This window comes from Rattus norvegicus, chromosome 8, assembly GCF_021556685.1.
Source record: "Rattus norvegicus strain SHRSP/BbbUtx chromosome 8, alternate assembly SHRSP_T2T, whole genome shotgun sequence".
Taxonomy (NCBI): Eukaryota; Metazoa; Chordata; class Mammalia; order Rodentia; family Muridae; genus Rattus; species Rattus norvegicus.
Genome location: NC_141541.1, coordinates 60,043,964 through 60,071,555, shown reverse-complemented (window position 1 = coordinate 60,071,555; position 27,592 = coordinate 60,043,964). Strand labels below are relative to the sequence as shown.

At 41.9% G+C, this 27,592-nt stretch overlaps 1 long non-coding RNA gene and 1 pseudogene across 1 annotated transcript in view; one reads left to right on the top strand and one right to left on the bottom strand.

The window, feature by feature from the left end:
• The window catches only part of LOC148004131 (uncharacterized), an 876,089-nt gene that overhangs the window by 679,286 nt on the left and 169,211 nt on the right, over positions 1-27,592 (top strand). The gene's annotated exons all lie outside the window — the stretch shown is intronic.
• On the bottom strand, positions 4,715-5,748 carry Mrpl1-ps1 (mitochondrial ribosomal protein L1, pseudogene 1; annotated as a pseudogene).

The following is a 27,592-nucleotide window of genomic DNA, read 5'->3' as shown; positions in this document are numbered from 1 at the left end:
AGGTAGGATTTCAACATGTTAATGGGGATGGGGATGATATGATGCAAATATAGTATGTAGTCTTCATGTTTCCTCTTTCAAACTGTGCTCATTCTTAGACAGAGTTGCAAGACCTTACTATTGTACCTCATGGACGCATTACTTCATTACCTGGGCAAGGAGGCGCTATCAGAAGATAGCACCTCACATCCGTGTCACTGATTCTCAATTGCTTGTTCTTCTTAACATCATCATTGTTACTTGGGGACACAACCGCCATGGCACATGTAGCTGCCAGACGACAACTTTGTGGAGTTGGAACTCTTCTTTCACTTTCATGTGGGCAAGTGCTGCAGTCTCTTAGGCCCCGATTGCTATTTTTAATAAGCAAACTTTGTGTTTCTGCAAAACCTTCTAGGTAAATACATCATTCATAGAACTACACTCTTCTTTTCTACCTTCCGTAAGGACTCTGGTCCAAGAGGGTGTATGTAAACCTCAAACACTTGGAGTGAGTTTTGTCCACTTCACTTTGCTTAGACTCAAGTCCTGGGCAATACTTACTGAAGGGACAGTGACACAATGCTGACTTAAACGTTGGGAATACAATATAAGAATCAATAAATTCTGCGGTAGGAAGGGTTGCTATGGGAACAAAACAAACATGAGAGAGAAGGCTGATAAGTGCCTTCTCATGGGGGGTCGGAGGGGATGGGGAGTAGAACAGCTAGCCAGGATTTGAGGATGGAGGGAAGCAGATGGTGGAGGCCCTCAGAGCACCCGACTTTAGCTTTGTCCTTAGTGAGATGGGAAATCATTGACTATATCTAGCAAGAGTGATGGGATATGCCTTAGTAATTTTTACATGGTTATTCTAGCTGCTGTTTGTTGAGAAACTGATAGGACTAACTGTCCTGAGTTCAATTCCCAAGACCCACAGATAGACTCCATGGGGTTGATCTCTGACCTCCATGCATGCACCTCCAGACTCTTACACAAACAAATAAAATAAGTGTGAATTTTTAAAACGTAAATTTTAGTCTGTAGCTTTAGGACAAGTACATGGGAGGAGACATCCCAGAAGCAGGGAGATAAAATAAAATCCCGCTATATCAGACAAGCATGTTGGCCAGGGTGGTAACAGACAGAGAGGTAGAGAGAGGGTGGAACTGAGAAGGTTTACTGATGTGCTGGGATGACCCACAAATATTGCATTTACTGGCTATGAAAAACTGTGTCCTGTGATTTCAACTGTTAGTCACCAGGCTGACAGCACCCGACTGGCAGGATGTGTAAATGTCTGTGGTTTCTTCACCTGCCCCTCAAAAAGGCAAATTGCTGAGGAAGGTCACAAAACCCCCAGTGTCAACTGGGTGAGTAAGGAGTATGGCTTTTTGCATAATTAAAGAGCTGGTGACTGGAGCTTCGGCAGAAGGGCAAGAGGGACAGACACAGAGAGACAGAAACATGGACAAGAATGGAGCAGGGAGGGGCTGGAGAGATGGCCCAGTGGTTAAGAGCACTGACTGCTCTTCCAGAGGTCCTGAGTTCAAATCCCAGCAACCACATGGTGGCTCACAACCACCTATAATCAGGTCTGGTGCTCTCTTCTGGCCTGTAGTTGCATACATGCAGGCAGAAAGCTATATGATGTATACATGATAAATAAAAAAATAAAAAAATAAAAAATAAAAAAATAAATAAATGTATGTTTAAAAAAAAGAATGGAGCAGGGAGGTAGAGCAGTGAGAGCCACATGGAGGGACACAATGGCAGAGAAGTCGGGTTAAGTCAGAAGCCAGCAGAGACTGCCCTAGCAAAAAGGCCAACAGACTGGAGCTATATAGATGTCTCCATGCTATTATTAAACCACAAGCAGGAACCCAAAAGCCCAAAAACCCTGCAGTACTAATGAATTGATAATGTGTGGTGTAAAAAATAGAAATGGCTCAGCGGTTAAGAGCACTGGTTGCTCTCTTCTAGAGAGCCTGAGTTCAGTTTCCAGCCTCCACATGGTGGCATACAATCGTCTATAATAGGATCCCATGCGCTTTTCTGGTGTGTCCGAAGACAGTGGCAGTGTATTCATAAATATAAAATAAATAAAATCGCCATAGAATTCCTACTGTGACCACTAAATTTGGCCTAAGAACAACTGGAGCACTGGAGTGATGTTTAGCTAAGTGGAAGGGTGTGTGCATGTGGGAGACCCTGAGCTCAATTCCTAGCAAAAACAACATTTCAATGACGACGACGACGACGACGACGACGACGATGACGACAAGCACTAACCAAGACAGAAAAACCCAAAGGAAAAGTAAGCAAACAAAACCAAGTTTGGATCTCCAAAACATACAGTGCAGTGTAATTCCAGCACTCAGGAGCCATAATCCCAGGGGCTTGCTGAAAAGACAATCGAGGCTGACCAGCAAGTACAAGGTTCAGTGGGAGATCCTGTTTCAAAAATTGAGGTTCAAAAGCACTTGGCAATTGATGAAGGTACCTGACATTGGGCTCCACACACACATGTACTTACATGTACAAACAGATGCACACATTGGAATTACTACACACACACACACACACACACACACACACACACACACCCCAGAATTGAAGTATAGGTTGGTCTCTACATGGAGTCGCTAAGTCGGCATTGGGACATCAGAGGTGGAGTTTAGACTATTGGCCTGACCTGGAGAGAAAAAATGTATGGTTTAGCAACATACAGATCTGTAGATATGTTTTTATCCAGCAGCTGATCTGAGATTTCTTTAATAAACAGAGAGAATGGAAGTTTGAGGATTCATCATGGAATACCCTAATGTTTATTAGAGTTGGGGGAGCGAAGGAAACCCATGAGACAGATTAAGGGGTGACCAAGATAAGAGCGGAACTCTGAGTGACGTCAGTTCACACTGTGGGAGGAAGTGTGGCATTTGCTGGTGACATGATAAGTGGTACTGAGAAAGCAAGGGGGACAAAAACTGGAAACAGACCATGATATTTAGCCAGGTGGAAGTTAATTTTGACTTTGACTATTATAAATCAATTTTTGTGATAACATGAAAGTTGAAATGACATGAGGAGGGACTATGGGGAGAAGAGAGGAAGACAGAGCATACAGAACTCTTCTGGCTTTTTGTTTTGTTTGTTTTTACAGAAAGACAGATGACAAAACATTATCTTCAGGGTTATGCAGCATCAAAGCAATGTGAATTTTTGATGTGAAGACCAAGGACTCTGCAGGGTTCAGGGATCTTGAGTCACCCAGGAATGTGCTGAGATATACTTTTGATTTTGACCCTAAAATCACTGTCTGTAACTATCCAGACATACGGTGCCTTGCAGAAAAGGCCTATGGCCAGTGGTAGCAGTTAATGAGAAACTGTGCTACGTGGTTCTCCAGAAGAGCCTTTCTGCTGTTGGCACAGTATTTGAGATGGTAGTATATGGCCTGCTCTGCTCTGGAGTATGTGGTTGGGCGTACAAGGTGTGTTGGGCATCAGTGGACATAAAAGTTCAGAGGTCATCTCTACATAACAGATTTTACCTGGTATTTTTATAGAACCTGAAAAGGTGTCATTGTAACAACATCCTTCTCACTAGTCATCAGTTTGTTTTTTTAAGCCATAGTTGTGTGTAAACAAGTCATGCTAGGTTCCAAGCACCTATTCTATACTGGCTAATACAAGATAAATCTTTATGACTGACCTTGGATCATTTATTTCTCTGTGACATCCCAAATGGCCACAGCTTTTTCTGATGACTGGTACATGTTTGTTTGTTTTTTATTTAATTATTACCATCTTTCCAAATGACTTTATTACTCTAGTTGAAATTTTGTATTTACTAATGATCTATTTAGTACTCAAAAAAATTAAAAAATAGGTTTTTAGTTTTTTCCAACATTTTGTGAGCCTAGTTATTCACTTTACAGTCTTATTTTCACAGAGAGAGAGAGAGAGAGAGAGAGAGAGAGAGAGAGAGAGAGAGAGAGAGAGAGAGAGAGAGAGAGAGAACATAGCATACCAACCCCAACCGCTGACTTTTGTTTTGTAGGAATGTGCCTCTGGTCAGCACACACCTAACAGATTCAGCTGGGCCACAGGACTGGAAACCAAGCCAAAGAGCTGGAAGCAGCCTTAGTGTGTTTGTGCATGTGTGCAGTACAGACTGGCCGTGTGGGTGCGTGTATCCACACTCCCACGTCATAACGGAGCAGCAAGAACTCCAACTCTCCAGCCCCTCTGTTTTCAGTCTTGATAAGAATTTATTTAACAATTATTCTTTTATGCTTTTTGATCTTATGTTCTGTGTAGGAAATCTTTTCATATTTCTCAGTAAAAAGATGAGGGTTTTTAAATATGTTTTATCATAAAACTTATATTTTAGCTTTTGTATTAGGTATATAATATTTTTGATCCAACATTATATATAGTATACTATAATTACTACTCCCCACCCTGAAAAGATAGGCAGTGATTCTAGCTTCGCTTGTAGGAAAGATATTAATCTCTGATTAAAGGAAGTTTGATTGTTTTATCAAGTCATTTGACCACACACTTAATGTTGACTTTTTCTCCTTTTTTTCTTCCTTCCATGAATTTGTCTTTCTTTCTTTCTTTTTTTTTACAGTTTTATAGATGTCTTTGTTATTTCTTGTTTCTTCACACACACACATACACACACACACACACACACACACACACCAATAATTTCACAATATAACACTTCAGGCAGCTTCTGCTGTTTCAGCTTCTTTGGGTAACAGTGAGTCAGTCTTCAGTAGCAAACCTTCACTGGTTGAACTACGAAGGAAGGCACGGACCACAAATGGACCCAGATTCAGTGGTCTGTGCCTACAAACCTGTTTTAGCAGCTTGAAGATTGGCAGCTAACTGGTCACTTGGCATAGCCAACATTGCTGTTTTGGTGCTGAGGAAGTTCTGCCTTTCTTCATCTACCATAATTTCATGTGAAGCTTTAAATAATTCAAGCATTTTGGGGATGTTATGGCCTTTGGAAATCTTTTTTTCAGTTTCTTCCTTAAAGGGTTAAGTTCACCCATTGTTTCTGGGACAGCTACATAAAAGTCCACAACTTGCTATTTTAATTTCTGATGCATTTCCTGTAGACACAGCAACTTTGTTGACTTCTGATGAGGAACGGTGAGGTAAAGCCATAAGACTGGCAAATAGTTCCATTTTTTTTCTTTTTTTTCCAATGCCATATCTAATGTTAAGTCAAGATAAACACCTTGCTTTGGATTGGTAAAGTCCAGCACTTGAAACTTCTTAAGTGAATAGCTTTCCCTCCTGCTTAGATCCGCCGTGGGTGTAAGTGTTTTAAGTGGACGTCATCTTCAGGATCACTTCCCATGTAGGTGCATGACTTTATATTCTCTATCATCATCTGCTGGTTTCTCATCTGAAGTCTTTTCCTTGGCATCTTTAAAATGCTTTTTGTAGGCTTTGTTGCAGCAGCAGCAGCAGCAGCAGCAGCAGCAGCAGCAGCAGCAGCAGCAGCAGCAGCAGCAGCAGCAAAATATCTGTTGGACAAGAGACTGTTTACAGAACAAGGGTAAAGAGATGTCTGGCGAGGCATCTCTCAGAGACTATGCCTTTGAGGATGTATCGAGACTCTATGGAGGTACCGTGCAGCCACCGCCATGTTGACTGTTAGAGACTGTTGTCTTTCTTTTTATTATTAGGGTCAATGTTATATCCTGATTCCATTAGTTTTTACTTATTGTTCTCCTCTGTCCTGGGATCCCATGTTACAGTTAAGTCATCACTTGTCACTAGGGCGTCTCTCGGCTATTCCATTTGTTTTTGAAAACTTATTTTTTTAATTTTTTTTTATTAACTTGAGTATTTCTTATTTACATTTCGAGTGTTATTCCCTTTCCCGGTTTCCGGGCCAACATCCCCCTAACCCCTCCCCCTCCCCTTCCTTATGGGTATTCCCCTCCCCATCCTCCCCCAATTGCCGCCCTCCCCCCAACAATCACGTTCACTGGGGGTTCAGTCTTAGCAGGACCTAGGGCTTCCCCTTCCACTGGTGCTGTTATTAGGATATTCATTGGTACCTATGAGGTCAGAGTCCAGGGTCAGTCCATGTATAATCTTTAGGTAGTGGCTTAGTCCCTGGAAGCTCTGGTTGCTTGGCATTGTTGTTCATATGGGGTCTCGAGCCCCTTCAAGCTCTTCCAGTCCTTTCTCTGATTCCTTCAACGGGGGTCCCGTTCTCAGTTCAGTGGTTTGCTGCTGGCATTCGCCTCTGTATTTGCTGTATTCTGGCTGTGTCAATTAGGAGAGATCTACATCCGGCTCCTGTCTGCCTGCACTTCTTTGCTTCATCCATCTTGTCTAATTGGATGGCTGTATATGTATGGGCCACATGTGGGGCAGGCTCTGAATGGGTGTTCCTTCTGAGTCTGTTTTAATCTTTGCCTCTCTATTCCCTGCCAAGGGTATTCTTGTTCCCCTTTTAAAGAAGGAGTGAAGCATTCACATTTTGATCATCATCGTCTTGAGTTTCATGTGTTCTATGCATCTAGGGTAATTCACGCATTTGGGCTAATAGCCACTTCTCAATGAGTGCATACCATGTGTGTTTTTCTGTGATTGGGTTACCTCACTCAGGATGATATTTTCCAGTTCCAACCATTTGCCTACGAATTTCATAAAGTCATTGTTTTTGATAGCTGAGTAATATTCCATTGTGTAGATGTACCACATTTTCTGTGTCCATTCCTCTGTTGAAGGGCATCTGGGTTGTTTCCAGCTTCTGGCTATTATAAATAAGGCTGCTATGAACATAGTGGAGCACGTGTCTTTTTTATATGTTGGGGCATCTTGTGGGTATATGCCCAAGAGAGGTATAACTGGATCCTCAGGTAGTTCAATGTTCAATTTTCTGAGGAACCTCCAGACTGATTTCCAGAATGGTTGTACCAGTCTGCAATCCCACCAACAATGGAGGAGTGTTCCTCTTTCTCCACATCCTCGCCAGCATGTGCTGTCACCTGAGTTTTTGATCTTAGCCATTCTCACTGGTGTGAGGTGAAATCTCAGGGTTGTTTTGATTTGCATTTCCCTTATGACTAAAGATGTTGAACATTTCTTTAGGTGTTTCTCAGCCATTTGGCATTCCTCAGCTGTGAATTCTTTGTTTAGGTCTGAACCCCATTTTTTAATAGGGTTATTTGTCTCCCTGTGGTCTAACTTCTTGAGTTCTTTGTATATTTTGGATATAAGGCCTCTATCTGTTGTAGGATTGGTAAAGATCTTTTCCCAATCTGTTGGTTGCCGTTTTGTCCTAACCACAGTGTCCTTTGCCTTACAGAAGCTTTGCAGTTTTATGAGATCCCATTTGTCGATTCTTGATCTTAGAGCATAAGCCATTGGTGTTTTGTTCAGGAAATTTTTTCCAGTGCCCATGTGTTCGAGATGCTTCCCTAGTTTTTCTTCTATTAGTTTGAGTGTATCTGGTTTGATGTAGAGGTCCTTGATCCACTTGGACTTAAGCTTTGTACAGGGTGATAAGCATGGATCAATCTGCACTCTTCTACATGTTGACCTCCAGTTGAACCAGCACCATTTGCTGAAAATGCTATCTTTTTTCCATTGGATGGTTTTGGCTCCTTTGTCAAAAATCAAGTGCCCATAGGTGTGTGGGTTCATTTCTGGGTCTTCAATTCTGTTCCATTGGTCTATTTGTCTGTCTCTGTACCAATACCATGCAGTTTTTATCACTATTGCTCTGTAATACTGCTTGAGTTCAGGGATAGTGATTCCCCCTGAAGTCCTTTTATTGTTGAGGATAGTTTAGCTATCCTGTGTTTTTTGTTATTCCAGATGAATTTGCAAATTGTTCTGTCTAACTCTTTGAAGAATTGGATTGGTATTTTGATGGGGATTGCATTGAATCTGTAGATCGCTTTTGGTAAAATGGTCATTTTTACTATATTAAAACTGCCAAACCATGAGCATGGGAGATCTTTCCATTTTCTGAGGTCCTCTTCAATTTCTTTCTTCAGAGTCTTGAAGTTCTTATTGTACAGATCTTTTACTTGCTTGGTTAAAGTCACACCGAGGTACTTTATATTATTTGGGTCTATTATGAAGGGTGTCGTTTCCCTAATTTCTTTCTCGGTTTGTTTCTCTTTTGTGTAGAGGAAGACTACTGATTTATTTGAGTTAGTTTTATATCCAGCCACTTTGCTGAAGTTGTTTATCAGCTTTAGTAGTTCTCTGGTGGAACTTTTGGAATCACTTACATATACTATCATATCATCTGCAGATAGTGATATTTTGACTTCTTCTTTTCCAATCTGTATCCCCTTGATCTCCTTTTGTTGTCTGATTGCTCTGGCTAGAACTTCAAGAACTATATTGAATAAGTAGGGAGAGAGTGGGCAGCCTTGTCTAGTCCCTGATTTTAGTGGGATTGCTTCAAGTTTCTCTCCATTTAGTTTAATGTTTGCAACTGGTTTGCTGTATATGGCTTTTACTATGATTAGGTATGGGCCTTGAATTCCTATTCTTTCCAGGACTTTTATCATGAAGGGGTGTTGAATTTTGTCAAATGCTTTCCCAGCATCTAATGAAATGATCATGTGGTTTTGTTCTTTCAGTTTGTTTATATAATGGATCACGTTGATGGTTTTCCGTATATTAAACCATCCCTGCATGCCTGGGATGAAGCTTACTTGATCATGGTGGATGACTGTTTTGATGTGCTCTTGGATTCGGTTTGCCAGAATTTTATTCAGTATTTTTCTGTCGATATTCATAAGGGAAATTGGTCTGAAGTTCTCTTTCTTTGTTGGGTCTTTGTGTGGTTTAGGTATAAGAGTAATTGTGGCTTCATAGAAGGGATTCGGTAGTGCTCCATCTGTTTCAATTTTGTGGAATAGTTTGGATAGTATTGGTATGAGATTTTCTATGAAGGTCTGATAGAATTCTGCACTAAACCATCTGGACCTGGGCTCTTTTTGGTTGGGAGACCTTTAATGACTGCTTCTATTTCCTTAGAAGTTATGGGGTTGTTTAACTGGTTTATCTGTTCCTGATTTAACTTCGGTACCTGGTATCTGTCTAGGAAATTGTCCATTTCCTGCAGATTTTCAAGTTTTGTTGAATATAGGCTTTTATAGTAAGATCTGATGATTTTTTGAATTTCCTCTGATTCTGTAGTTATGTCTCTCTTTTCATTTCTCATTTTGTTAATTTGGACACACTCCCTGTGTCCTCTCGTTAGTCTGGCTAAGGATTTATCTATCTTGTTGATTTTCTTAAAGAACCAACTTTTGGTTCTGTTGATTCTTTCTATGGTTCTTTTTGTTTCTACTTGGTTGATTTCAGCTCTGAGTTTGATTATTTCCTGCCTTCTACTCCTCCTGGGTGTATTTGCTTCTTTTTGTTCTAGAGCTTTTAGGTGTGCTGTCACACTGGTGACATATGCTCTCTCCTGTTTCTTTCTGCAGGCACTCAGCGCTATGAGTTTTCCTCTTAGCACAGCTTTCATTGTGTCCCATAAGTTTGGGTATGTTGTACCTTCATTTTCATTAAATTCTAAAAAGTCTTTAATTTTTTTCTTTATTTCTTCCTTGACCAGGTTATCATTGAGTAGAGCATTGTTCAACTTCCACGTATATGTGGGCATTCTTCCTTTATTGTTATTGAAGACCAGTTTTAGGCCGTGGTGGTCTGATAGCATGCATGGGATTATTTCTATCTTTCTGTACCTGTTGAGGCCCGTTTTTTGACCAATTATATGGTCAATTTTGGAGAAAGTACCTTGAGGAGCTGAGAAGAATGTATATCCTTTTGCTTTAGGATAGAATGTTCTATAAATATCTGTTAAGTCCATTTGGTTCATGACTTCTCTTAGTCTGTCTATGTCCCTGTTTAATTTCTGTTTCCATGATCTGTCCATTGATGAGAGTGGGGTGTTGAAATCTCCTACTATTATTGTGTGAGGGGCAATGTGTGTTTTGAGCTTTAGTAAGGTTTCTTTTACGTATGTAGGTGCCCTTGTATTTGGGGCATAGATATTTAGGATTGAGAGTTCATCTTGGTGGATTTTTCCTTTGATGAATATGAAGTGTCCTTCCTTATCTTTTTTGATGACTTTTAGTTGAAATTGATTTTATTTGATATTAGAATGGCTACTCCAGCTTGCTTCTTCCGACCATTTGCTTGGAAAGTTGTTTTCCAGCCTTTCACTCTGAGGTAGTGTCTGTCTTTGTCTCTGAGGTGTGTTTCCTGTAGGCAGCAGAATGCAGGGTCCTCACTGCGTATCCAGTTTGTTAATCTATGTCTTTTTATTGGGGAGTTGAGACCATTGATGTTGAGAGATATTAAGGAATAGTGATTATTGCTTCCTGTTATATTCATATTTGGATGTGAGGTTATGTTTGTGTGCTTTTCTTCTCTTTGTTTTGTTGCCAAGATGATTAGTTTCTTGCTTTTTCTAGGGTGTAGCTTGCCTCCTTATGTTGGGCTTTACCACTTATTATCCTTTGTAGTGCTGGATTTGTAGAAAGATATTGTGTAAATTTGGTTTTGTCATGGAATATCTTGCTTTCTCCATCTATGTTAATTGAGAGTTTTGCAGGATACAGTAACCTGGGCTGGCATTTGTGTTCTCTTAGGGTCTGTATGACATCTGTCCAGGATCTTCTGGCTTTTATAGTTTCTGGCGAAAAGTCTGGTGTGATTCTGATAGGTCTGCCTTTATATGTTAATTGACTTTTTCCCTTACTGCTTTTAATATTCTTTCTTTATTTTGTGCATTTGGTGTTTTGACTGTTATGTGATGGGAGGTGTTTCTTTTCTGGTCCAATCTATTTGGAGTTCTGTAGGCTTCTTGTATGCTTATGGGTATCTCTTTCTTTAGGTTAGGGAAGTTTTCTTCTATGATTTTGTTGAAGATATTTACCGGTCCTTTGAGCTGGGAGTCTTCACTCTCTTCTATACCTATTATCCTTAGGTTTGATCTTCTCATTGAGTCCTGGATTTCCTGTATGTTTTGGACCAGTAGCTTTTTCCGCTTTACATTATCTTTGACAGTTGAGTCGATGATTTCTATGGAATCTTCTGCTCCTGAGATTCTCTCTTCTATATCTTGTATTCTGTTGGTAATGCTTGTATCTACGGCTCCTTTTCTCTTCCTTTGGTTTTCTATATCCAGGGTTGTTTCCATGTGTTCTTTCTTGATTGCTTCTATTTCCATTTTTAATTCCTTCAACTGTTTGATTGTATTTTCCTGGAATTCTTTCAGGGATTTTTGTGATTCCTCTCTGTAGGCTTCTACTTGTTTATTTATGTTTTCCTGCATTTCTCTAAGAGAGTTCTTCATGTCTTATTTGAAGTCCTCCAGCATCATGATCAAATATGATTTTGAATCTAGATCTTGCTTTTCTGGTGTGTTTAGATATTCCATGTTTGCTTTGGTGGGAGAATTGGGCTCCGATGATTCCATGTAGTCTTGGTTTCTGTTGCTTGCGTTCCTGCGCTTGCCTCTCGCCATCAGATTATCTCTAGTGTTACTTTGTTCTGCTATTTCTGACAGTGGCTAGACTGTCCTATAAGCCTGTGTGTCAGGGGTGCTGTAGACCTGTTTTCCTGTTTTCTTTCAGCCAGTTATGGGAACAGAGTGTTCCGCTTTCGGGCATGCAGTTTTTCCTATCTACAGGTCTTCAGCTGTTCCTGTGGGCCTGTGCCCTGAGTTCACCTGGCAGGTCGCTTGGAGCAGAAAAGTTGGTCTTACCTTTGGTCCCCAGGCTCAAGTTTGCTCGTGGGGTGTTGCTTATGAGCTCTCCGTGGGGGCAGCAACCAGGAGGACCTGCAATGCCCTTTCCGGGAGCCCCCGTGCACCAGAGTCCCAGATGGCGATTCGTGTTTTCCTCTGGAGTCAGAAATGTGGACAGAGTGTAGTCTCTTCTGGTTTCCCAGGCATGTCTGCCTCTCTGAAGGTTTAGCTCTCCGTCCCACGGGATTTGGGTGCAGAGAGCTGTTTATCCGGTCAGTCCCTCCAGGTTCCGGCGGTGTCTCAGGCGCAGGGGACCTGCTGCTCCTGTGCCCTTATCTACGGGAACCCAGAGGCCATATACAGTTTCCTCTTGGGCCAGGGATGTGGGCAGGGGTGGGCAGTGTTGGTGGTCTCTTCCGCTCTGCAGTCTCAGGAGTGCCCACCTGTCTGGGCGGTCAGCTCTCTCTCCCCTTTTGAAAACTTCTGATCTGGTGTTCTCAAGATTAGTGCCGAGGTGTAGCTATGATTTTAACTATGCTTCCTGGGTTTGGGATTTAGCTTAGTGGTAGAGCGCTTACCTAGCAAGCGCAAGGCCCTGGGTTCGGTCCCTATCTCCGAAAAAAAGAAAAGAAAAAAAAAAAAAAACAACAAAAAACTGTGCTTCCTAAGGTCATCAATGTGGGAGTGTTGAGATGGTAGAGCTTCTAAAAATGATTAGGTTGTAGGAATGGCAGTCAAAGCAGGGGACCAATCCTAGTCTCTCAGAGTGTGTTAACCCAAGGGTGAATAGTTATGAAAGGAGAAGGATTGGCCCCTCAACTCCCTCACCCCACTTCTCACCTTACCATGTGACCTGCTCTGCCTTGGTGACACCCTCTACCATAGAACCCTCATCAGCTGAAATGGATGGTATCAACTAATCTTCAATTTGTGGTCCCTCAAACTGGTAAGCAAACCACTCCATAGATACTCAGCTGTAGTCACTGTGTGTTCCACATAGTTTCATATCAACTTGACACAAGTTAAAGTTATTAGAGAGAAAGGAACCTCAATTGAGAAGATGCTTCCATAAGATTGGGTAGCAGGCAACCCTGTAGGTCATTTTCTTAATTAGTGATTGATATGGGAGAGCCCAGATTCATAGTGGATAGTGCCGTTCCTTGGCTAGTGGCCAGTCCTGTGGTCTATAAGAAAGCAGGTTGAGCAAGCCAAAAGGAGCAAGTCAATAAGCAGCACCCCTCCATCATCAGCTCCTTCCCCCAAGTTCCAGCCGTGCTTGAATTTCTGTACTGACTTCCTTCATGATGACTACAAAGTGAAATAAGTCCTTTATTCCCCAAGTTGCTCTGACAACAATGTTTCATCACAGCAAGAGTAGCCCTAATTAAGACACCTTGTTCAGGCAACAAATCATGACTATCCTGTAGCTTCTGCCCCTGGCTCTGTTTTTATTCAGTTTTGTTTTGTTTCTGTTCCAGATGACCTAACATTTGTAGGTGTCTGCCTCTGTGCATTAGCGCACACCTGGCAAAGTTTACTAGGTCACTGGAAGCAAAACATAGGAGTTGAAAGCAGCTGTCTTGTGATTTAGGGTCAGAGAGAGAGAATCCAAGGACCGAGAGTTTCTCTATTCTTTCTTCCTCATATTTACTGTCAGGTCTTTGAAGCTGATGTGGCAAGAACCTCATCTGGAACATCCTGCTTTTTCCATTGGCTCCTCAACTGTAGGACCTTGCTCTTTGACTTAATAAATAACCCCTGTCTGGCTGCCAGCCATCATTTTGTAGCTTTTTGATTACTTAATTTCACAGTTTCCCTTTCAGTTGTAATGCAGGACAGTATGTATTAGAACCCTTGTCGTTTCTAATCAAAACAGAAGTCAAAATAGTTCTTGAGAGTACATACCACCCCCCAGTTATGTATTCAGGATAAACATTTTTACATTAATACTGATCTGTATGTGATTTTTAGGGTCTTGAAGTATCACCAATTTCCAAGTAATTGTCGTCGAAAACTTGGAAGACGGGAAGCAGAACATTACCCAGCCCACAAAACAAAAAAACAAAACAAAACAAAACAAAAACAAAACAAAAAAACCCACCAAAAAACAAAGCAACCAATAGCCACTGTTTTCATGCCAGAGGGTCTTGCTACCTCTACTGCTGAACAGGAAAGGCTAGCCTAAGTTTTCAAAGTTCCACCTCACCAGTTACGAAGACTAATCTTCATTGCCAACTCAGCTGCATTTGGGATCATTAAGAGGCATGCTTCTGCACAAGCATACACAGGTATTTCTAGAGAGTTTTAACTGAGGAGAGAAGACCCACCATAGAAGTGAATGGCATTAATTCATGAGCTGCCTAAAAAAAATGAGGAAGGAGAAAGCCTCTGGAGCAATCAGCATTCCTATGGTGGTTTGAATGGGAACCGCCCCCCCCACCCCCCTGTGCTCATATATTTGAATACTTGGTTGAAGTGGAAACTTATGGTTTGTTTGGAAAGTCAGTTGGGTTGAATGGTGTTTTACTGGGACAAAACATGAAGGAGTGTTTTCCTGAAGCAGATACAGGTGAAAGAATGTTTTGCTAAAACAGATACCTGAAAGGACACATGATAAAGGATTCTTGACTAATGACAGGCATGTATTGGCTCACCTTACATTGTGAGCTCCATTTGTCATGAGAGAAATGCACCGAAAATCTTCTGGTGGCTTCTTGCCACTTCCTCAGATTTGGGCCAATTGGCAGGGTGATGTCAGTTGATATAGACTCACGTGGAGTTTTGCTAAGACGGATTCACTTGTGGAGACAAAACTCATGGTGAGCCAAGACCCATGGAGGATATTTGATGTTTGGAAGGAGTATAAATAGGACTCAACACACAATGACAGATGCAGGCTTGCATAGCTCGCTTTGCAAAGCTTCTTGGTCTTGAGTCTTCGTCTTTGATTCATGGAAAGAGGCACAGCAGAGAATGTCTCCAGGCAGCCTTGTTGGTCTTTTTTTTTTTTAAACTTTATGTATTTTTTATTGGATATTTATTTATTTACATTTCAAATGTTATTCAGTTTCCCGATTTCCTGTCCATAAGTCCCCTATCACCTCCCTCTCTCCTTCTTCTATAAGGGTGTTCCCCTCCATCCACCCCTCCCTTACCACTGCCCCGGACATTCCCCTACACTGTGGGTCCAACCTTGGCAGGACCAAGGGCTTCTCCTTCCTTTGGTACCCAACAAGGCCATCCTCTGCTACATATGGAGTTGGAGCCCTAGGTCAGTCCATGTATACTCTTTGGGTAGTGGTTTAGTCTCTGGAAGCTCTGGTTGATTGGCATTGTTGTTCATATGGGGTTGCAAGCCCCTTCAGCTCTTTCAATCCTTTCTCTAATTCCTCCAGTGGAGGTCTCATTCTCAGTTCAGTGGTTTGCTGCTAGCATTCACCTCTGTATTTGACACATTCTGGCTGCGTCTCTTAGGACACAGCTATCCGGTTCCTGTCAGCATGCACTTCTTAGCTTCATCAATCTTTTCTAATTTTGGTGACTGTATATCTATGGGCCACATGTGGGGCAGGCTCTGAATGGCTGTTCCTTTAGTTGTTGCTCAAAACTTTGCCTCCATACCCCCTCCTATGGATATTTTTGTTCCCCCTTTTAAGAACGAGTGAAGCATCCACATTTTGGTCATCCTTCTTCTTGAGCTTCATGTGGTCTGTGGATTGTATCTTGGGTAATTGGAGCTTTTGGGCTAATATCCACTTATCAGTGAGTGCATACCATGTGTGTGTTTCTGTGATTGGGTTACCTCACTCAGGATGATATTTTCTAGTTCATTCCATTCGCCTATGAATTTCATGAAGTCACTGTTTTTGATAGCTGAGTAGTACTCCATTGTGTAGATTTACCACATTTTCTGTGTCCATTCCTCTGTTGAAGGGCATATGGGTTGTTTCCAGCTTCTGGCTATTATAAATAAGGCTGCTATGAATATAGTGGGCATGTGTCTTTGTTGTATGTTGAAGCATCTTGTGGGTATATGCCCAAGAGAGGTATAGCTGGATCCTCAGGTAGTGCAATGTCCAATTTTCTGAGGAACCTCCAGACTGATTTCCAGAGTGGTTGTAACAGTTTGTAATCCCACCAACAATGGGGGAGCGTTCCTCTTTCTCCATATCCTCTCCAGCATCTGCTGTCACCTGAGTTTTTGATCTTAGCCATTCTGACTGGTGCGAGGTGGAATCTCAGGGTTGTTTTGATTTGTATTTCCCTGATGACTAAGGATGTTGAACATTTCTTTAGGTACTTCTCAGCCATTTGATAATCCTCGGCTGAGAGTGTTTTGTTTAGCTCTGAACCCCATTTTTTAGTAGGGTTATTTGGCTCTCTGGAGTCTAACTTCTTAAGTTCTTTGTATATTTTGGATATGAGCCCTCTATTGGATATAGGATTGGTAAAGCTCTTTCCCCAATCTGTTGGTTGCCATTTTGTCCTAATGAGAGTAGGCCTTACAGAAACTTTGCAGTTTTATGAGGTCTCATTTGTTGATTCTTGATCTTAGAGCATAAGCCATTGGTGTTTTATTCAGGAAAATTTCCCCAGTGCCCATGTGTTTGAAACTCTTCTCCACTTTTTCTTCAATTAGTTTGAGTGTATCTGGTTTAATGTGGAGGTCATTGATCCACTTGGACTTGAGCTGTGTACAAGGTGATAAAAATGGATCGATTTGCATTCTTCTACATGCTGACCTCCAGTTGAACCAGCAACATTTGTTGAAAATGCTTTCAGATTCGGGATTTAGCTCAGTGGTAGAGCACTTGCTTAGCAAGCAAAAGGCCCTGGGTTCAGTCATCAGCTCAAAAAAAAAAAAAATGAAAATGCTATAGTTTTCCCACTGGATGGTATTAGCTCCTTTGTCAAAGATCAAGTGACCATAGGTGAGTGGGTTCATTTCTTGGTCTTCAATTCTATTCTACTGATCTCTCTGCCTGTCTCTGTACCAATACCATACTTTTTTTTTTAAATCACTATTGCTCTGTAATACTGCTTGAGGTCAGGGATGGCGATTCCCCCAGAAGTTCTTTTATTGTTGAGGATAGTTTTTGCTATCATGGATTTTTTGTTATTCCAGATGAATTTTCAAATTGCTCTGTCTATCTCTATGAAAAATTGAGTTGGAATTTTGATGGGGATTGCATTGAATTTGTAGATTGCTTTTGGCCAAATGGCCATTTTTACTATATTAATCCTGCCAATCCATGAGCATGGGAGATCTTTCCATCTTCTGAGATCTTCAATTTAATTCTTCAGAGGCTTGAAGTTCTTGTCATACAGATCTTTCACTTGCTTGGTTAAAATCACACCGAGGTATTTTATATTATTTGTGACTATTGTGAAGGGTGTCGTTTCCCTAATTTCTTTCTCAGCTTGTTTATCCTTTGAGTAGAGGGAAGCTACTGGTTTGAGTGAGTTAATTTTATATCCAGCAACTTTGCTGAAGTTGTTTATCAGGCTTAGTACTTCTCTGGTGGAACTTTTGGGGTCACTCCTTTCATTGTCTGATTGCTCTGGCTAGAAGTTCGAGAACTATATTGGATAAGTAGGGAGAAAGTATGCAGCCTTGTCTAGTCCCTGATTTTAGTGGGATTGCTTTAAGTTTCTCTCTGTTTAGTTTGTTGTTAGCTACTGGTTTGTTGTATATTGCTTTTACTATGTTTAGGTATGGGCCTTGAATTTCTGATCTTTCCAGGACTTTTATCATGAAGGGGTGTTGAATTTTGTCAAATGCTTTCTCAGTATTTAATGAGATGATCACGTGGATTTTTATCTTTGAGTTTTTTTTATATAGTGGATTACATTGATGGATTTCCGTATATTGAACCATACCTGTGAAGAAATAGTTTCATGGTTTCATAGATATGAGAAACAAAGTTATTAAAAACAAGGTTTTGAGAAATGCATCTGGTGATCAGGATGCCCATGACAAACTTGTGACCTTTCTGAGAGATACATCTGATGTCATGATGCCCAGTGATATGATAAAGTTTTGGTGATCAAGATTCTGACTAAGCTAATTAAGCAATAACAACTGTTCTCAGGAAGACCTCCCTATCCCTCCCTGTGGTGAATCCTGAGAACAACCACAGGGTGTCATCCTGACCCTGCCTGACCACCCAGTTCCTCCCCCTCTAAGGGACATGCCAATTTAGCCCTTTCCCAGTGATTCTCCAAGGCCAGGTGTAGGGCTGGATGAGGAAAGTGACCAACTGAGCCAAGAACAGCCCCTTGAGCAGGCCAGCCAATACCTGACCAGATCCTTTGTCCTGTGTACCACCAATAGAATAGGCCAGCTAACCCTGTTGCTGATCTACCCTCTGTAATGAATAAAAGTTGTGTGCTTTTTGGGTTCGGGGTTGCCTCTCCCTTCGTGGATAAGCAACCCCACGTATGTGGATTAAAACTTTATACCCTCATGCTATTGCAGTGGTCACTTTGTCAGTCTGTGCTCTGTGGGTTGTGCTCCTGAGGTAAGGCCACTATGGAGTCTTACAACACCGGCATCCCTGGGATGAAGCCTACTTGATCATGATGATCATTTTGATGTGTTCTTGGATTTTGTTTGCAAGAATTTTATTGAGTATTTTTGCATCGATATTCATACGGGAAATTGGTCTGAAGTTCTCTTTGTTGGGTCTTTGTGTGGTTTAGGTATATAAGAGTAATTGTGGCTTCATAGAAGAAATTTGGTAGTGCTCTGTTTGTTTCTATTTTGTGGAATAGTTTGGACAGTATTGGTATTAGGTCTTCTAAGAAGGTCTGATAGAATTCTGCACTAAACCCATCTGGTCCTGGGCTCTGTTTGGTTGGGAGACTTTTAATAATTGCTTCTATTTCTTTAGGAGTTATGGGGTTGTTTAGATGGTTTATCTGTTCCTGCTTTAACTTTGGTACCTGGTATTTGTCTAGAAAATTGTCCATTTCCTCCAGATTTTCAAGTTTGGTTGAATATAGGCTTTTATAGTAGGATCTGATTATTATTATTATTATTATTATTATTATTATTATTATTATTTGGTTCTTTTTTTCGGAGCTGGGGACCGAACCCAGGGCCTTGAGCTTCCTAGGTAAGCGCTCTACCACTGAGCTAAATCCCCAGCCCCTGATTATTTTTTGATCAGATTTTGTTGTTATGTTTCCCTTTTCGTTTCTGAAACATTGGGATGAATAATTATGGGATGCAAAACAGGATTGTGGGTAGGGATATCATTAACATTAAGGCATTTATTTAAGTGCAAGTTGCATCTTTTATTTTTTTAAAAAAATATTTATTTTATGTATATAAATACACTGTAGCGATCTTCAGACACACCACAAGAGGGTATTGGAACCCGTTACAAATGGTTCTAAGAGTCACCATGTGGTTCCGGAAATTGACCTCTGGAAAAGCAGTCAATGCTTTTAACCACTGAGCCATCTCCCCAGCCCATAAGTTGCATTGTATGAAATTCACTCATCAATATTACCAGCTATTTGAGTTTTAAATCATCTTGGGGTGGAGGGGTAGTTTTCATAATGAGATTTAGCAACACACATTTGTCTAGCATGCACTAATGCAGTTTGACGTCTGGCAACACACACACACACACACACACACACACACACACACACACACGCAGATGAACACACACACTCTCTCTCTCTCACACACACACACACGCAGATGAACACACACTCTCTCTCTCTCATACACACACACACGCAGATGAACACGCACATTCACACACACACACACACGCACAGGAGAGAAGGTAGAGGAGAGAGAGTCAAATCCTTTTGTGCTTAGGTTAGGTAATGCTGCTTTCTGACCATATTCCTTTTTATGTATGTATGTATGTATGTATGTATGTATGTATGTATGTATGTATGTATTCATTTTACATCCTGATCACATCCCCCTTCCCTCTTCTCTTCCCAGTCCTACCCTTATAAATTCCTCCCCAGGGTTTGGGGATTTAGCTCAGTGGTAGAATGCTTGCCTAGCAAGCGCAAGGCCCTGGGTTTGGTCCTCAGCTTAGGGGGGAAAAAAAGACAAAATAACAAATTCCTCCCCAAATTAGCCTTTTCCCTTCAAGAAGGGGAAGCCCTTCCACCCCACTTTGTTTACCACCTGTTTTAGGGTTTTACTGCTGTGAAGAGACACCACAACCAAGGTAATTCTTATAACAACAACATTTCATTGGGGCTGGCTTACAGATTCAGAGGTTCAGTCCATTATCACCAAGGTAGGAGCATAGCAGTGTCCAGACAGGCATGATGTAGGAGGAGCTGAGAGTTCTACATCTTCATCTGAAAGCTGCTAGGAGAAGTCTGGCTTCCAGACAGCTAGAAAGAGGGTCTTAAAGCCCATATCCACAGTGACACACCTACTCCAACAAGGCCACACCTCAAAATTGTGCCACTTCCTGGGCTAAGCATATACATACCATCACATTCCACTCCCTGGCCCCCATAGGCCTGTTCAAACAAATGAGTCTATAGGGGTCATACCTAGCCATATCATAATAAAAAAGTACATTTAGTCCAATTTCCATAGTCTATAGCAGTCTGAAAATGTTAAAAGTCCAAAGTTCAAAGTCTCTTCTGAGATTCATTCAATCACTTATCTATAATCCGCAAAGCAAGACAGGAAACCAGCTGGACAAACTCCAAACTCTGCATCTCCATGTCTGATGCCAAAGTGGCCTTTAGATCTCCACTTCTTTTTCATCTTTGTTGACTGCAACAAAGTTGTTCTTTCTTCTGGGCTGGTTCCAATCCCTGTTAGCAACTTTCCTCAGCAAATGTCCCATGGCTCTGGCATTTCTAACATCTTGCGGTCTCCAAGGCAACTTCAATGTTACAGCTTCTTGTTTCAATGTCTGGGATCCACACATGATCTTCTGGGCTCCTCCAAAGGGCTCGGGTCACATCTCCTGCTCTGCCCTCTGTAGAACTATAGGCTCTGGTTGACTCCACTCCACTGCTGCTGCTGTTCTTGGTGATCATTCTGACATCTCCAATACACTATGGTCTTCTGCTACAACTAGGCTTCACCAGTAGCCTCTCATAGGCTCTCTTCATGGTGCCAAGCTTCAACTTCTTTGCATGATCCCTTCAGTCCTGGGCCGTCCACTGCAACTGAGGCTGCACCTTCACCAATGGCCTTCCCTGGCATCTCACAGTGCCAAGCCTCAGCTGCTTTCCATGACCCCTTCATACCTTCAAAACCAGTAACACCTGGGTGACTCTTAAACATTACCAAGTCCAGCTGCAGCAGGAGGTACAACCTTGGCTACCTCTGGAACATAACTTCTTTGTGCTCTCAGAAAACACTTCCCAGAAGACTTTACCTCAGTGATGCTAGTCTCTTCTAATCATTGCCAATTTCTTAGGTCTTGCTAAACCAGCACCAATTGTCCCAGTAGTCCCTTCTATTCTTGACTCTAAAGCCAGAGCCACATGGCCAAAGCTGCCAAGTTCTGCTGCTTGCTGGGGCTGAAGCTTGACCCCTTGTTCTATTATATTATCACCAGCTTTCTGTTTTCCAACTCATTTACTGCCTAAGCTTGGCTGTCCTGCAACTTCCTCTGTAGACTGACCTTGAACTCAGAGATCTGCATGAACTCTGTCTCCTGAACACTGGGATTAAAAGTGTGTGCCACCATGCCTGGACTTAAGCTTTTCTTCACCTAGCACCTGCTCTGTCCTAGGTTGGCCTTGAACTCAGAGATCTACTTGCCTTTGCCTCCTAGGATTAAAGGCTTATACTACCATGCCTGGACCTAAACTTAGCTGGAAAGGATCTTGCTCCAAGGTCACCAGTCTTTTAATTCGATTTAACATCCTTGAACACAGGATTCAGCTCCATTTCACTTTTTGGTGCCCCTTTAACACTCAAACCATATATTTTTACATTTTTCCTTTCTAACCTTGCTGCACTTGTTCAAAAACACTCTTCATGACCCTTAACCAGAGAACAAAGTCTCTTCTGGGCTTTTTTTGAGACTTTCTTTGTCAATGCAATTAATATAAATCTCTTTACCTTGGCCTTGGGTAGACTCTTCAGATAAGGGCAAAAATCATTCTTCACCAAAATACCACAAAAACAGACTCTACCTCACATACTGAGATTCTTCTCCACTGAAATTTCTTGGGGGCCAGGTCTACACAATTCAAATCACTCCTAGCCACAAAGTCTTCTATATTCCTATTAGGTTGGCCCATTTAGCCCTACTTAAAGAATTCCTCTGCTTTCCAAATCCAACGTCCCCAAATCCACATTCTTCCAAACACCACATGTCAGGCCTGCCACAGCAATTCCCCAGTCCCTGGTACCAACTTCTGTCTAAGTTAGGATTTTACTGCAATGAACAGACACCATGACCAAGGCAACTCTTAGAAGGACAACATTTAATTGGAACTGGATTACAAGTTCAGTCCATCATCATCAAGGTAGGAGCATCCAGACAGGCATGGTTCAGACAGAGCTGAGAGTTCTACATCTTCATCTGAAGGCCTCTAGGAGAAGACTGGCTTCTAGGAACCTAGGATTAGAGTCTTAAAGCCCACACCCACAGTGACACACCTACTCCAACAAGGCCACATCTCAAAATAGTGCCACTTCCTGGGCTAAGCATATATAAACCATCGCGTCAAGTCACAGCAGGACTAAGTGCATCCTCTCCCACTGAGGCCCAACCAGGCCATCCAGCTAGGGGAAGGAGATCCAATGGCAGAATCAGAGACAGTCCTAGCTCCAATTGTTAGGGTACCCCTATCAAGACCAATCTGCTAATCTGCTACAAATGTATAAGGGCTTAGGTCCAGTGTTGTGGTAAATATTAAAAACGGGTAACCTTTTATCCCGTGCTGGGGCTGGCACTGTTTGGCCACATGGCACTGTGGAGTACTTTTATCTCAGCAGCTCCACACTGCCCCCAAGTACTCTCAGACCCAGGCAGTCCGAGAGCCTTCCAGTGTGGCACCTTGCCATGCTGGTCCCTAGAGTTAGTCCCAGCACTGGAGGGCCATATGGAATTAACCATAATTTATCTCAGGTTAGTATCTCTCCTGGTGGCTCTCTACTAGCTGTGAACTCTCTGGTTCCAGCTCTCCAGTAAAATCAGGGTTCCAGAAGTCCAGCAGTGGCTGGCCTATTGAGGCTCCCTGCCACAGACTCTGCCCACACTCCCAACAACCACCCCCTGGTGGTTAAGGTATAAACTCCCAACTACCCAGTGAAATCGACTCAATATTTTGTAATTTATCAATCAAATTTATGTTAAATTCTCAATCCACAATACATCCACACAATAAACTCACAACCAAATGATAAAGATAAAAAACGCCCACCAAGATTGCAGACTGGTACAACCATTCTGGAAATCAGTCTGGAGGTTCCTCAGAAAATTGGACATTGCACTACCTGAGGATCCAGTTATACCTCTCTTGGGCATATACCCAAAAGATGCCCAACATATAAAAAAGACACGTGCTCCACTATGTTCATCGCAGCCTTATTTATAATAGCCAGAAGCTGGAAAGAACCCAGATGCCTTCAACAGAGGAATGGATACAGAAAATGTGGTACATCTACACAATGGAATATTACTCAGCTATCAAAAACAATGACTTTATGAAATTCGTAGGCAAATGGTTGGAACTGGAAAATATCATCCTGAGTGAGGTAACCCAATCACAGAAAAACACACATGGTATGCACTCATTGAGAAGTGGCTATTAGCCCAAATGCTTGAATTACCCTAGATCCCTAGAACAAACGAAACTCAAGACGGATGATCAAAATGTGAATGCTTCACTCCTTCTTTAAAAGGGGAACAAGAATACCCTTGGCAGGGAATAGAGAGGCAAAGATTAAAACAGACTCAGAAGGAACACCCATTCAGAGCCTGCCCCACATGTGGCCCATACATATACAGCCATCCAATTAGACAAGATGGATGAAGCAAAGAAGTGCAGGCCCACAGGAGCCGGATATAGATCTCTCCTGAGAGACACAGCCAGAATACAGCAAATACAGAGGCGAATGCCAGCAGCAAACCGCTGAACTGAGAATAGGACCCCTGTTGAAGGAATCAGAGAAAGAACTAGAAGAGCTTGAAGGGGCTCGAGATCCCATATGTACAACAATGCCAAGCAACCAGAGCTTCCAGGGACTAAGCCACTACCTAAAGACTATACATGAACTGACCCTGGACTCTAACCTCATAGGTAGCAATGAATATCCTAGTAAGAGCACCAGTGGAAGGGGAAGCCCTGGGTCCTGCTAAGACTGAACCCCCAGTGAACTAGACTGGTGGGGGGAAGGCGGCAATGGGGGGAGGATGGGGAGGGGAGCACCCATAAAGAAGGGGATGGGGGAGGGGGATGTTTGCCTGGAAACCGGGAAAGGGAATAACACTGGAAATGTATACAAGAAATACTCAATTTAAAAAAAAAAAAAAAAAGAACCTTAGATGGATGTCCAACTCTTAAAAAAAAAAAAAAAAACGCCCACCAAGATAAGATAAATTGACCTTTAGAAACCCATCCCTTAAGAAATATACATAACTACCTATGGCCATTTAAGACCATCCAGATCTAGGTCGTCCTTCTCCGTCTCCATCTTGATTCTCTCACTTTCCCTTCTCTCTCTCCTTATCCCTGCCTTGCTTTTTTACTGTTCAGTCATGGCCTTGACCTAATTTGTGTGAGCCCTCACCTGCATAAAGACTCAACATCCCCTGTATGCTTCTTGGTTGGTGGTTCATTCTCTGTGAGCATCCATGGGCCCAGATTAGTTGATTCTGTAGATCTTCTTGTGGTGCCCTTGATTCCCCCCAACTTAGTCTTAAGTCCCACTCTTTCACAAGACTCTCTGAGCTGTGCCTGATGTTTGGCTGAGGGTCTCTACATCTGTTTCCATGCACTGCTGAATGAAGCCTTTCAGGGGGCAGCTATGTTAGGTGCCTGTTTGCAACCATAACATAGTATCATTAATAGTGTCAGGGGTTAGCTCCTCGGTGGGTCTCAGGTTGGACCAGTCATCGGTTGGGCGTTTCCTCAATCTGTTTCATCTTTTTACCCTGTGCATCGTGTAGGCAGGACAAATTTTGGACCAAAGGTTTTGTGGATGGGTTGATGTTCCCCTCCCTTTAGTGGAAGTACTGCCTGGTTATAGGAGGTAGCCACTTCAATCTCTAGGAGTCTCAGCTAGGATCACTCCCGTAGACTCCTGGGAGCTTCCCCTGCCCCAGAACTCTAGGTAGTCCTAGAGATGCCCCCACCCATTTCTGTTCTCTTTCCCAGTCCCCTTCAGTATCCATAGCTGATCCCTGTCTCCCACCCTGTTCCCTCTCTCCATCTCCAATGACTATCTATTTTATTTCCCCTTCTGAGTGAGATTCTCGAATCCTCCTTTGGGCTCTCATTACTTAGATTCTTTGGATTTCTACCTTATTCCTAAATTTCATGGTTCATGTAGAATTTTAAGTGTTTACTATTGAGTATAAAGTTAAGAAATATAGTTTTTACTTATGCCCTAGACTTGGGACCAAGGGTATCTGCTACTACAGTGGGCCTTAGGTTTTTCATCTAGAAAATAAGAGAATAGGGAATTTCTTTTCCTTTTTTTCTTTTTGCTAACTAGCATGTTTCCAGCATACAGAGGCACTCACAAGTGAGCCGAACACTGTGGAGATGCCTAGCACAGTTCCTAAAAATGGCATTGTCAAATGTATGCTGGAGACATGAAGGCAAATGAGACTAAGTTGGGAGGATTCTGTCTAAAGAGGCAGCACACATTATTTATATCAGAACTAAAAGTGCCATGGATTCCTCAGAGCAAAGGAAGCGCAGAATTGTTACTTTGTATACTTTACACTATACATTTTATAAGTGGCGTCCCATTTGAAACATGGGGCGTGCTACATTCTATGACAATAAAGAAGATATTGTAGATATTGAGTGCAAGAGGATGTGATCCATTCTCAGGAATAGGATTGATGTAATGGGAAAGATGGGGTAAAGTGCTGTGGTTTGAATGAGTTCCTTCCAAGATCATTGTTGAAGTTTAATTGCCAACAGAAGACTGGGTAAAGGGCTGGATGGAGCTGTCAGGAAGAGATGACGGCTATTCCCTGACAGATGGGATTGATAACTCTATTAAAAAGGCTAATAGGGGCTGGAAAGATGGCTCAGCAGTTAAGAGCACTGACTGCTCTCTTCCAGAGGTCCTGAGTTCAGTTCCCAGCAACCACATGGTGGCTCACAGCCATCTGTAATGGGCTCTGATGCCCTCTTCTGATGTGTCTGAAAACAGTACACAGTACAGTGTACTTAAATACACATAAAATAATAAATCTTTTTTTAAAAAGGCTAATAGATGGCATTAACCCATTCTTTTATGGGAGGATACAGCCACAAAGTGTCATCTCAGAGGCAGAGACTAGGCTTTCACTGTATACCAAACCTGCTGTTATCTTGAATTTGGCCTACCCAGTCTCCAAATGTGTGAGGCCTGAAGAGGGCGTTCGATCCCTTAGAATATTAGAAACTGTTGTTAGCTTATCCAACATGGGTGCTAGGAACCAAATTCAGGTCCACTGTAAGAGTAGCATGCATTCTTAGCTATCTGAGTTATCTCTCTAAATTCCAAATTTTTGTTCTTTATATTTTTTTCTTAATACACAAAACTGTAAGTGCTAATAAGATTTCATGCAATGCTTTTATATGTGGATATATGGGCACACATGTGTACATAAGAATGCATATGTAATATTTAAGTCAGGCCTGGTATGCTGTTCGCTAGTGAGGTGGCTATAGATAACAATTTCGCGTTGTACATTTCAAAAAGCTAGATGGATCTTTACAGTCCTCATCTAAGAATGGTAAACATTTGAGGAGATATGTTCAGGATGATTTACTTTTTTAAAAAATTTTTATATATGGGCGTTTTGTCTGCATGTATGTCTGCACACTAGAAGAGGGCATTGGATCCCATGAGACTACATTTATTGACAGTTGCAAGCCACTATGTAGGTACTGGGAATTGACCTCTGGAAGAGCAGCCAGTGCTGTTAACTGCCATCACTCCAGCCTCCAATTTAGCCTTATTTAATTTAATCTGTTCTTTATAATTTACCCAATTGGTGTTGTTTTGTTACAATAACAAGAATATTAAAACACTAGTGGATTTGACATGAGTAAAAAAATGGAAGGGTGGCACTACAGACAAGGCAAGAAACAGGCAACAGCAAGTCTGCAGTGAGTCCATGTTGCTTTAGGTGTGTTCACAACCAGCATGTTTCCCACTTCCTCTGGAATCCTGCTGAATGTATCTCCAATCCTAACCATGACCTCACCCACCTTTCAAAGGCTAGAGAACAATTTCTGTCCGTGATCTTTATGAAGATGCTTCAGGAATTCTAATGCTGATAGTGAGAGTTACCTGGGGACATCAGCTTATTTTTGAATGCCTAATTGAAGCCTCTGACATATTGAACTATTAAGATAAAACTGTGCAACTACCTCATATACACCCTACACAGCAGAATGCTGTTCCTCAAGCGAAGCTTGTTCTTCTACAGGAGGACTGAGAAGGGATACATGCATTGCCCGGTTCTCCTACGGTGGAATCATCTGATGAAGATTTTGGGTTTAGGGCTGAAAAACAACAAAAGCCTTCTCTTCGGGATTTCTTGACCCCTTTCTAACCTGAGTTTTAAAAGTTCAAAGACTAAGCTAATTATGTCTACCCCTTGCAGGTTCAACATCCACATGCCCTCTAGAGAGACTTTATACAGGTATACAATATTTT